General features: G+C 44.2%; 1 non-coding gene across 1 annotated transcript; it reads left to right on the top strand.

Annotated features, from left to right (window-relative positions):
- Positions 1–11,804: 11,804 nt before the first annotated feature.
- On the top strand, positions 11,805–11,877 carry Trnas-gga (transfer RNA serine (anticodon GGA)). The gene has a single exon. It is a non-coding gene; the product is annotated as a tRNA-Ser (tRNA).
- Positions 11,878–12,598: the final 721 nt, after the last annotated feature.

Genomic DNA, 12,598 nt, shown 5'->3' on the forward strand with positions numbered 1-12,598 from the left:
AACCATGGCAGCTCCAAGGTGAAGTTGAAGAACCTGGTAGACTACAACTGGGAGCCCAAGTTCTACTCTGGGAACCTGCTGGCTGTGCATATGAGTGGGAAATACTTGGCATATTGTATTAAAGGTATGACCATTTTTTAAGACATGGAATTTAGAAGTATATTATATTGGTACTTCTATAATAAGCGGTTAGGGTGACATACGTAGGTCTGGAAAAATACGTATTTTATATTGAATTCTTATATTGAAATAAACACGTTAATAGTACAACGGTTCAGGCGAGACTGGCGTCCCGCGGAAAGTTTCTACAGTTATAACTTTTTGGCTAGTCAGCTCATATCGTGGTGCACACGTACCTGGATAAGAGCTGACATAGCTAGACTGTTCCTATGTTACATCCCTCCTTAAGGGAAACAAAGAATTAAAATTAAACATTACACTGATCTCTCTTTTGGGATCTGATATTCGTTACAACCTGTATGTCCCTAGCCTTACAATGTTATGGCTACTCGGATATCGCATAGGCGCGCGTTTTGCTGGCACAGCGCGACGCGTAACTGTGTGACATGAGTACCGTGAATGAATGAATACACAATGAATGCAATGACAATGTTATACATTTATAATTAGATATAAGAACTAAATTTATTACAATAATGTTAGAGTAAACACTCTCCAATTTCAATCTTCTAATTTGCTGTACACAGCAATTTTTCAAAAATCTTAGTTTTACGTAACTATCATCCCATGGCAGGGAGAAATCCCCAGCCCTGATATAATTGTATTGTATTGTATTCATTTATTTCAAACAACATGGCTCATAAGCTTTGAAACATAAAAAATAAAAATACAACCTCAAAATTGAAATATCTATTACTAAAATATTAACTTACAGGAAACATGTCAAAAATAAAAGTATAAAAAAAGTTAAGCAATAAATAAAATGAGTTAGAAAAGTTATTTAAAACATGGTTGTTTGTGGATGGCAAATTTATGATACACCTGGGTGTTGAACTTAAGAAATTAAATTGGAATACTCTACCAGGCCTAACGCAAACCACGTTCGACGTTTTGCCTCCCTGTCACACTTACGTACAAATTTTCAAGTACGACAGAGAGGCAACACGTTCAACGTGGTTCGCGGTAGACCCCCTGTTCATTGAAACAAAATTTTCATATTTTTTCTACTCAATGGTACTTGAACCTACATACTTTGTTTTACCTTCAAACACAACCATTGATCCAATTTACTTTAAATACTACTAGTCTTACTAAGATGGCATATAGTCGAGAAATGGGCACCGCCGTGGCGGGGTGGCCTAGGGGTTCATGGCGTTAGCCGCGATAGCTAAAGACGCCGGTTCGAATTCGGCCTTCACCACTGGAGGGCTTCGTCACTTTTTCTTTAATATATGACATCTATTACAGTTTTTAATTTATATATAGTAGTAGTGTGACTACTTTAAAAAACACAAATCAAAATATTTAATAAAATAATTTGATTTGTTTTCAAACTTGTTCATAGATGGCAGCGCCAGTCTCTCTCGCTACAACCTAAATCCGTAAGGAGTTCGTTTAGAGGAGGTGCAAGCGCGCACTGCTTGCCCTTAGAGCTGGTCAAAGACGCCTAGTCTTACTAAGATGGCATATAGTCGAGAAATTCGGACGGGCACCGCCGTGGCGGGGTGGCCTAGGGGTTCATGGCGTTAGCTGCGATAGCTAAAGACGCCGGTTCGAATCCGGCCTTCACCACTGGAGGGCTTCGTCACTTTTTCTTTAATATAAGACATCTATTGTAGTTTTTAATTAAATACTACTAGTTAAACCATGAAAAGTCTGCAGAGATTTTGACAGCACACGCAGCGCAGGTGTTATTTTAAACGTCAAACTTCTATGAAATTATTATTATTATTTATTATTATTTGTAATGCAGGCAGGCAGTTTAAACAACTGATAATGCCTGTATCCAGAGTCATAAACCAAGTTCTCAGTGTTGAGTAGAATTTGCTTTGTGCTTATCTAATTTATTCTTAAACTCATTGACACTTTGGGCCGCTACTACATCCCCTGGGAGTTTGTTCCAAGCGTTGACCACTCTGTTGCTCAAGAAGTGTCTATGAGGATTATTGTAGGACCTGTGAGACACCAGCTTATACTGATGACCTCTCAGACGGTTGTTACTATTGCGTTCTAGCATCTTATGGAAATCTTTAAGGTCGTAGTGTTGGGTTAGTATTTTGTATGTCTCAATCAGATCTCCGCGTTCTCTGCGCTCCTTCAAGGTTGTGAGCTTTAAGCATTGTAGTCTTTCTTCATAGGACATGTTTTTGAGTTTCTTCGGTATCTTGGTGAAACTACGTTGAACTTTCTCCAACATCTCAATATCCTTGATAAAATAAGGGCTCCATACTTGAAATGCATACTCCAATATAGGCCTAACATAGGTTTTGTGAATTTTGAGCATCATATCCGGCGTCAGATTCCCAAAAGCTTTTCTTATGAGGTAGATAAGGCTCTTTGCTTTCTTCACGATTGCAGTTATATGTTCTTCCCATTTCAAGTCCTCAGTGATTTTGACACCCAGATCGATTTGTACCTTGACAGCTTTTAAGGGAGTGTTGTCCATATTATATGTGTAATGAGGGTTGTTTTTACCTATGTGCAGAACAGTACATTTTGTAGAATTCAGATTTATGAGCCATTCTTTAGACCAGTTCCATACTTTGTTCAGGTTGTCTTGTAGCAAGTCATAGTCAAGCAATGGGTTGGCAAATAATTTAGTGTCATCTGCAAAGGTACTGATATTGCAGTTTAAGCAGTGAGGCAAGTCAAAAGTATATATTATGTACAGAACAGGGCCCAGAACTGACCCCTGTGGAACTCCGCTGTGTATGTCTTGTTGCATTGACATTGATTCACCCACTCTCACTTTGAGTGTTCTATGACGCACGACGAATTATGACGTATAAATAACACTGGCACTGTGTGTACTGTTAAAATCTCTGTAGACTTTCCTTGGTCTAACTCTATCTTCAATCCACAGCTCCAAACACAATGAACCCAGGCACTTGGACAGGCATGGTGCGTGTGGTGTACAACCCAGAGATGGGAAATGACCGAAGAGCACTCATTAAGGGAATGAAAGGAGAGGTAACCCTGATAAATATAGTTTACGAGACCACCAAACTAACACCACCAAATAAACCGTTGAGAAACCTTTTTCAGGCATAGTAGAATTTAAAACCTTAGTGTTTAGATTTATGGTTCAAATTAGATCACCAATTTAGTCCCTGTGGTTTGATTGTGTATTTGTTTTGTTTTGGAAAAACCTAGATTGGTGTGGCCTAGAAAAGGGTTAAGCCTCAGGTCTTGAAAGACTTCAGTGTTCAAGGCAAAAACAACCCTTCTGTACTAAAAATGCTTAATCCCTTCTCAGGCACCCGAGTTCTAACTTACAACACAGAACACGAAATTTTTGTAATTAGTTTTTAAATTTTGCGTATTTAATCACCCGCTCGACATGTTTCGGAGAGCCTAGGTCTCGACTCGATTGTCAAGCACTAACAGTGAATAAGTAGCGGTCACGGTAGCTGCGCGCCGCGTACTGTCACTCGCCGCGCAGCAACACTAGTCCGTTTTTTTTCTTCAGATTAGAAATTTTATAACCTCTAAAGTAGTGGTAACATTTTTCCTCCGAAATTAAATCGAAGTTAAGTATGAATTATCTCAGGTGATTTTTTCGGGCTAGGGCCCTAATCAGTTAAACAAAAGGTATTGTTTCCTTTATCCAGCTAAACTGTGGAATGAACTGTCGCCTGCGGTATTTCCGGACCGATATGACCTTCAAACCTTCAAGAAAAGAGCGTACTCCCATCTTAAAGGTCGGCAACGCACTTACAACCCCTCTGGTGTTGCGGGTGTCCATGGGCGGCGGTAATCGCTTACCATCAGGTGATCCGTCTGCTCGTTTGCCTCCTATTTCATTAAAAAAAAAAATGCAGTGGTTACACTGCTTACTGCTATTAGCCCCGACCCCGACATAAGTAACGGGAAGAAGACCGTTTAAAAAGCAAATTTACCATTCTAATTATATGGTTCAAATTCATGAAACAGCCTATTCGGAGTTAACACGTTTTGATATCTACAAAAACAAGACCACCCTGATTGTTCTCTGAATGAGCTGTCACATGAATTTGAACCTTAATACTATCACTATAGTTGCTTTTTAAACGACATGGCTTAGGCACATGCTGTGACCTGTGACCGCTCTTAAAAGAAATAAAGGCTTTTGTTTAACGGATTAGGGCCCAAGCCCGAAAAAATCATCTTAGATAATTCATACTATAACTATGCACTGAAATATAGTGTCTTTTACATATTGCAATCTTAGATATCATAGGAACCCTAGCATTTAGCTAGTGCAGTCTGGCGGCACTGGAATTCCATTCACATGGAGTCAAGAGGCACTGTATATAACATATTTTGAGTAGTCTGTAAGTTGCTAACGTAGAAAATAAGTTTTGTTGTTACTAACATTTCTATGGAAAAAAAAATTCGGAAGAAAACGTCAATACGTCTACTTTTGAGGTTAGAAAAGTTGTAATCTTAAAAAAACCCATAAATGTATTATAACACTTTAAACTCTAGCGTTTAGTACACAAAATAATTGAAATTTAATCGCGTTAGACCTGTTGATGACATTAGTTATCCATAAAGTATTAATTCCAGTTTTCTAAACAAGATTTGTGGTATTTTCTATAAAAAGGGCCCTTATTGTCGATGGCGCTTACGCCATTATAAACGATGCTCCGATACAAATACAATGCCGTGCGGCGTAAGCGCCATCGACAATAAGGTCCCTTTTATTATCTTTTTATTTTAGGTCCTTTTTTTTTAATCTTATTTTTTCATTGAAAATGCTCCATTTGTGTTTGTAGGTGCAAGACCTCGCGTTCGCGCACATAATGAACCAGGTGGTGCTGGCCTGCATTGACGAACATGGCAACTTCTACGTCCATGAGATTGAACTTACTGACAGTGGCCTCAGGTAAATAAAATATATACACAGTGTAAGTTTCCAGAAAAAGGTTTTCTTTTATAAAAAAAACTGGCCAAGTGCGAGACGAAGTCGCGCACGAAGGGTTCCCTACCATTACGCAAAAAACTAAAAAAAAATTACAATCATATATTTTTTTGTTTTTAGTATTTGTTGTTATAGCGGCAACAGAAATACATCATCTCTTAAAATTTCAACTGTCAATACACAATACAGCCTGGTGACAGACGGACGGACAGCAGAGTCTTAGTAATAGGGTCCCGTTTTTACCCTTTAGGTACGGAACCTAAAAAACAATTACTATACAAGCAAAACATTAGGAAATTTTAACACACAAACACACCTAAGTACTTGTTTATGTAGTTGTCAGCTACAGCCCAATATTGATCTTCTTGCATCTTATATATATTCTATCCGGCCGGTATAATACCATTTTTATATACAAGTGGTTATAGACATATTCATGTATTGACAGTTTCATGTATAGCAGCATAATCCTTTTTCTCTTTCACTCTTATAAATTTCGGTATTTCGCCATCGCCTCCTTGCTATGATGCCATAACCCGACCATGAAAAAATTAAAAGACAAAGCATGGCACTATTTTCTCTTTCCTCTTATAGGAATCGCAATAAGACTGTCTTTCTCTATCAAAGAGTGTCAGGCCCTTGTCTTGCATTCTGACAAGTTTCACGATGACTCGCCGCGCAACAAAAAGTAGCCTTTGTCACACGCATCATTAGCCGGGTCCACACATAGCGAGCATAAGCGCGAGCCAATTTTGGAAAACGAGGTTACAATAAATTTATTTAATAGCCGAGTCCACACAGAGCGAGCATACGCGCGAGGCAATTTCCTCGCGCACAAAACTGCCAGTGTAGACGTGCCTCGGCCGGCGCGCGTGTTGTGTCGACAGTTTAACACGTGCCTGGCGCGCGCCGCCTCGGCCGAGGCACGTCCACACTGGCGGTTTTGTGCACGAAGAAATTTCCTCGCGCGTATGCTCGCTCTGTGTGGATCCGGCTATTGACGCACTCTGACGAACTCTAGGGTTGACTACGCACGGAAACAACAAGTAATTTAGTAAGTTTACTAACAAAATATAAACATTTATTTACATACAAGATATATACAGTGGTACTACGTAAACGAAATTAATAACTAGCTTAAATCTAAAATAGGCCCTTGAGGCATTGTAACAAGGATGCTGGCGGCATTTCCCCGCTGTATCGCAATGCTGATACGTTGTGCGAGAAAGCCGCCAGCTCTTCGGTCACCAGTTACGTCAACCAGACGCTTCGCGATTTCTGCAAACAACTTATGCGCGCTGGGACCCCATGGACCTAGAGTTTCAACTCCAAATGGAACGAAATGATAACAAATGGACCTGTCCTAACATCGTCGTTTGTTATAGATGCACCCTGGCGTGTGAGATACGTGAAGACGCGGGCACCCCCGGCGGTCCGCATCGAGTGGTGTGGTGTCCCTACATCCCTGACGACCATGATGCTGAACCAGATGATGTAGCACGACTGTTGCTCACCACACACGAGAACAAAGGTACCGTAATGTAGCTCCTTAGCGTGAGAAAAATCAGTAAAACTTACTACTTTCTGTAGTTTGAAATGTTTTGGCGACCCCTATTTTAGACCATTGTTTATTTCCTCGCAGCCCGCATGTGGAACATCAGCGTCGTGGTCCGCGCGCTCGCGAGCACGGAGGGCGTGGGCGTGGGCGGCGCTCTGACTCCAGCTTCAGGGCGCGTGGCGGCCGGCGAGCACGGCGCGCCCGTCGTGGACGCCGCCTTCTCGCCCGACGGCACCGCGCTCGCCACCGCCGCCGCCGACGGCCTCGTCATGTTCTACCAGGTATGTAGCGAGCACGGCGCGCCCGTCGTGGACGCCGCCTTCTCGCCCGACGGCACCGCGCTCGCCACCGCCGCCGCCGACGGCCTCGTCATGTTCTACCAGGTATGTAGCGAGCACGGCGCGCCCGTCGTGGACGCCGCCTTCTCGCCCGACGGCACCGCGCTCGCCACCGCCGCCGCCGACGGCCTCGTCATGTTCTACCAGGTATGTAGCGAGCACGGCGCGCCCGTCGTGGACGCCGCCTTCTCGCCCGACGGCACCGCGCTCGCCACCGCCGCCGCCGACGGCCTCGTCATGTTCTACCAGGTATGTAGCGAGCACGGCGCGCCCGTCGTGGACGCCGCCTTCTCGCCCGACGGCACCGCGCTCGCCACCGCCGCCGCCGACGGCCTCGTCATGTTCTACCAGGTATGTAGCGAGCACGGCGCGCCCGTCGTGGACGCCGCCTTCTCGCCCGACGGCACCGCGCTCGCCACCGCCGCCGCCGACGGCCTCGTCATGTTCTACCAGGTATGTAGCGAGCACGGCGCGCCCGTCGTGGACGCCGCCTTCTCGCCCGACGGCACCGCGCTCGCCACCGCCGCCGCCGACGGCCTCGTCATGTTCTACCAGGTATGTAGCGAGCACGGCGCGCCCGTCGTGGACGCCGCCTTCTCGCCCGACGGCACCGCGCTCGCCACCGCCGCCGCCGACGGCCTCGTCATGTTCTACCAGGTATGTAGCGAGCACGGCGCGCCCGTCGTGGACGCCGCCTTCTCGCCCGACGGCACCGCGCTCGCCACCGCCGCCGCCGACGGCCTCGTCATGTTCTACCAGGTATGTAGCGAGCACGGCGCGCCCGTCGTGGACGCCGCCTTCTCGCCCGACGGCACCGCGCTCGCCACCGCCGCCGCCGACGGCCTCGTCATGTTCTACCAGGTATGTAGCGAGCACGGCGCGCCCGTCGTGGACGCCGCCTTCTCGCCCGACGGCACCGCGCTCGCCACCGCCGCCGCCGACGGCCTCGTCATGTTCTACCAGGTATGTAGCGAACACGGCGCGCCCGTCGTGGACGCCGCCTTCTCGCCCGACGGCACCGCGCTCGCCACCGCCGCCGCCGACGGCCTCGTCATGTTCTACCAGGTATGTAGCGAGCACGGCGCGCCCGTCGTGGACGCCGCCTTCTCGCCCGACGGCACCGCGCTCGCCACCGCCGCCGCCGACGGCCTCGTCATGTTCTACCAGGTATGTAGCGAGCACGGCGCGCCCGTCGTGGACGCCGCCTTCTCGCCCGACGGCACCGCGCTCGCCACCGCCGCCGCCGACGGCCTCGTCATGTTCTACCAGGTATGTAGCGAGCACGGCGCGCCCGTCGTGGACGCCGCCTTCTCGCCCGACGGCACCGCGCTCGCCACCGCCGCCGCCGACGGCCTCGTCATGTTCTACCAGGTATGTATACTAGGTATGTTCCGTGCTCGCTGCACGGAACTATAATGTTTTCATTATACAACACTTCAGTGAACTATAATGGTTTTATTATACAACACTTGAGTGAACTATAATGAATAAAGGAACAACGTTTATTTTGTGTTGCAGGTGTACACACACAACGAGAGCGCGCCGCGCTGCCTGCACAAGTGGCAGCCGCACGACGGCGCGCCGCTCTCCTGCCTCGCCTTCCTCGACAACCACAACAACACAGACACCGAGTAAGTCTATTAGACCCCTTAATGACATTAATTATGTGTACGAAACGCGAGAGTTTAAAGTGTTAGATTGTTAATATGGGATATTACTGCAATGTTCTACCGCCAGAGTGCAGCACTAGCCTTTTTAGTAAACCTTAGAGTAACTTATACATACTGTATGCATCCAGGCGGAGTCACCTACGCAGAGTTTCGCGTAATATTCCCTATTATATAGTTTTTTTATGCCATCTAGAATTCGTATTTTTTCAGCGTCCAATTTTGGAAATTCGCCGTCACCGGCGCGGAAAACAACACCATCATCAAGATCTGGTCCTGCAAATCGTGGAACTGCCTCCAGACCATCACCTTCACCCCAACCCTGGGCGCAGAGCCCTCCCTTGGCCTCAAGGTGACACATTAGGGCTTGGAGAGCCTACTGTATGTACTCCTAACTTCAAAAAGGGCGCTCTTTACTTGAGATAGAATGAAATGAAAGAACCATTAATAAAGCCAATACATTATATACAATTTTCAAATCGTCGCTATACTTACTCCTTACTCAGCCTCGTATCTGCAACAATCATTTGATGGAAATATCGCTTTTCTTTCATTCGGAATACGGGTGTTTATGTCATCAAATGAGTGTTGCAGATACGAGGTAATTGGTATTGAGTAAGATAGCGGCGAAACCTTACACACAAACCCGATAAGAATATCGTTATCTAGTTGCACGGTCGGGTCAGCGACATCTAGCGTGATATTGAGTAAACGTCTTTGTACGAAATCTATTCTATGGAAGTACGGACGCGAACACCACACACACACACACACACACACACACACACTTGGAATCTTATTCGTGTTATTTGAGCTTGGGGACTTTGACATGTTTAGTTTATTTATTTATACTTTATTGCACTAAAGAAAAACTTAGTGTACTAAAGGCGAACTTAATGCCTTAAGGCAATTTCTACCAGTCAACCTTAGACATATCCTTAACATAATGTTTTACAGTACATATGGTGCTACTTTCTCGCACTAGTGCGTAAAGTGCACTTTTCGTGCATATGTCGAAAGTTTAAAGGGCCATATGTACTGTAAAACGTTGTTCGATACACGTGCGAAAGGGTAATTCGCAACTCGTGTCGATTTAAAACACACGTCGTGTTTTAATTTATCGCCACTCGTTTCGAATTCCCTCTTTTTCGCACTTGTATCGAAAATAGCTATAAAAAATATCCTAACCTTACATCTTAACTGTAGAGACAAAACAAATGATACTACTGTAAATGTGTGACCCGGATATGCCCTTAACTACGTCCAAAAGAGAGGTATGGGCACTGTGAATGACATCTCGCTTTGTGTGGTAGGGCACAGGACAGCGGATGTCATTCCAGATCTAGAGCAGAGCCCAACTGGGGAAGTACCTCCTCCTTACAGAAAACCGCAGCTAAATAACACTAGACCCTACTCATAGTGTTGTGTTCCTGCCGGTGAGTAAGGTTGCCAGAGCTCAACGAGGGAGAGGAGTGTTAGGGTCGGCAACGCGCGTGTAATATCTCCGGTGTTGCAGGCGTCCATAGGCTACGGTAACTGCTTACCATCAGGCGGGCCGTATGCTTGATTGCCACCGACGTGGTATAAAAAAAAAAGTTTTATTGACATGTAAATTTGACTGCCACAGTACAGTCGACCATAGCCGACAAAGGTTACAGTATAAAATGAACTTTAATACATTCTAATAAAGTTTTAATTGTATGTTATATAAAATAGTCGTGGCGGTATAAAGGCGTTAGTGAAATCTTAATAAAATGCTGTTAAAATTTATAGCTCTTATCGGTAACTATGAAATGTGTTTGTTAGAAAGAGATAAAACACAAATGAAATAATAGAGGCTTGTTAAGTTTTATAAGGCAGTGAAAATATATAGTTTGTCAAAGGACTGTCTCATTTCAAACATAGACAGAGAATCATTCTATCTTTGTCTTACACTAATACTAGCACCCAAAAGAAAAGGATGAGTATAGTTTTTTTATTCTTATTTACTGACAAGATTTGCTTGACGAACTATATTTCCCATAATGATTTTGAACTTTAATTCAAAGTGATAAAGTTCAATTTTGCATAATTTCTGACACCGAATTAGAATATTTGTGCCATTTTCAACCAACAGGGTACTTATTGTCGCTTGTCAGTAAGGCGCTATTTCCATATAGCTTCAATTAGAAATCAACCTTATCGACAAGCGACAATGTACCTTTTTATTGAAAACGTCACATTTTATTTTATTTGCAGGCCATGCTAGACGCCAGCGCCAACTACCTGCTCCTCTCAGACTTCAAGACAAGGAGCCTGTATGTGCTGAACATGGCGAGAGACAGAGACGACACTATGGCCTACTGTAAAAGTATATCGGAGTTCCTGCTCTCGTATCCGGTGCTCAGTTTTTACATATTTGATGCTGGTGAGTTTTGGCTATACTTTGTTAAAGGACTATCTCATTTCAATGAGGGCTAACGCGTATGAATTCGCCGCTAGGGGCGCTAGTGTAGATGGTGGTGTTTTCCATAGTTCGAAATGTCAAATGTCACTTGTCACTTCAATGACTGACAGCTGTTCTTTAGTCTTTTGGACCACCAGAGGCGCCAACTAGTGAGCAAAGAACGATAGCCCTCATTTCAAACATAGACAGAGAGAATCGTACTATCGTTGTCTTACACTAGTACTAGCACCTAAAAGAAAAGGATGAGTGTAGTTTTTTTTAGTGTACTGACAATTTGGTTTGACCAACTTCATATGTATTACCAAAGAGGATATAATAAGATAGAGCGGTACTGTCATAGTAAATTTTGTAACCACAGTAAATTCACTGCCATCTATCGACACACTTTAAAACTAAAAATGAAGATTTATAAAAATACGATAAAATGTATTTAAATATGGATAAATGTTGTTTTTAATTTGTATTAATTATTTTTATATGATTTTGAACTATGTTCTTTCACTGATATGCGTTAAAATTGTTAAATAACAAACGAAACTGTCAACGCCCTCTATATGAGAGTAGGCCAAAGGTAGTGGCGCCATCTGATCGAGAATCAAATTTTCTTGATTTTCGGGGCACGTTTTTTCCGTAGACTGTATCCATCTTTGGTATTACAGTTAGACTAAAAAAAATAAGGGAAGGAATGGAAAGATTTGCAAGGTTCTGGTAGGCTTCCGTAGCTCAATTGGTTAAGAGCAACGCACGGATTGCGGAGGTTGCAGGTTCAAATCCTGCCGGAAGTGTAACTTTTTCAATTTTTTCCTTTAATATAAAATTTAGACAAAGAAAAGTCCGCTGATAGCATACGCAGTGCAAGTGTTATTTATACGTCATAATTTCATAGAAGTTTTGATATGTGAAAGAGCCCTTTAACCGCCGCATGGAACTAATTGTGTTTGGGGTTTTTAGAATTGTCTTGATGAGTATTAGTTGCCTGTGCCACAGAATATTATAATAGTAGTAGGTACAGAAGATTCACTCCCTAACAGAACGCGACTACTACGCCCAAGGCGGCGCAAGCGCGTGCAGGCGTCCGTTCCATAGCGGTGTGCGGCAATTACTGTGGCAAAACCTCAAAATTGAGGCGGCCGCAGGTACTTGTAGCGACGCGACGAAATCGCAGAGTGAGACACACCTGCCTGTGTTAAGAAAAGTATAGTCAGCGATAAAAGCATGTACCAAAAATTAAATTTTCGCCAAAAACTTATTTCTGTTTGTTCACACACATGTTCCTAGTGTGCAACAAATCCATACTAATATTATTAATCCGAAAGTGTGTCTGTCTGTCTGTCTGTTACCTCTTCACGCTTAAACCGCTAAACCGATTTAGTTAAAATTTGGTATGGTTTAAGTCCCGGGGAAGGAAATAGGGTAATTTTTATCCCAGAAATCATCTTTTAAGGGGGTGAAAAGGGGGATGGAAGCTTGTATGGGGAATTGATAAAAAGCAGATTGGATAAAAAA

This window comes from Cydia strobilella, chromosome 4 (genome assembly GCF_947568885.1).
Source record: "Cydia strobilella chromosome 4, ilCydStro3.1, whole genome shotgun sequence".
In the NCBI taxonomy this organism is placed as follows: Eukaryota; Metazoa; Arthropoda; class Insecta; order Lepidoptera; family Tortricidae; genus Cydia; species Cydia strobilella.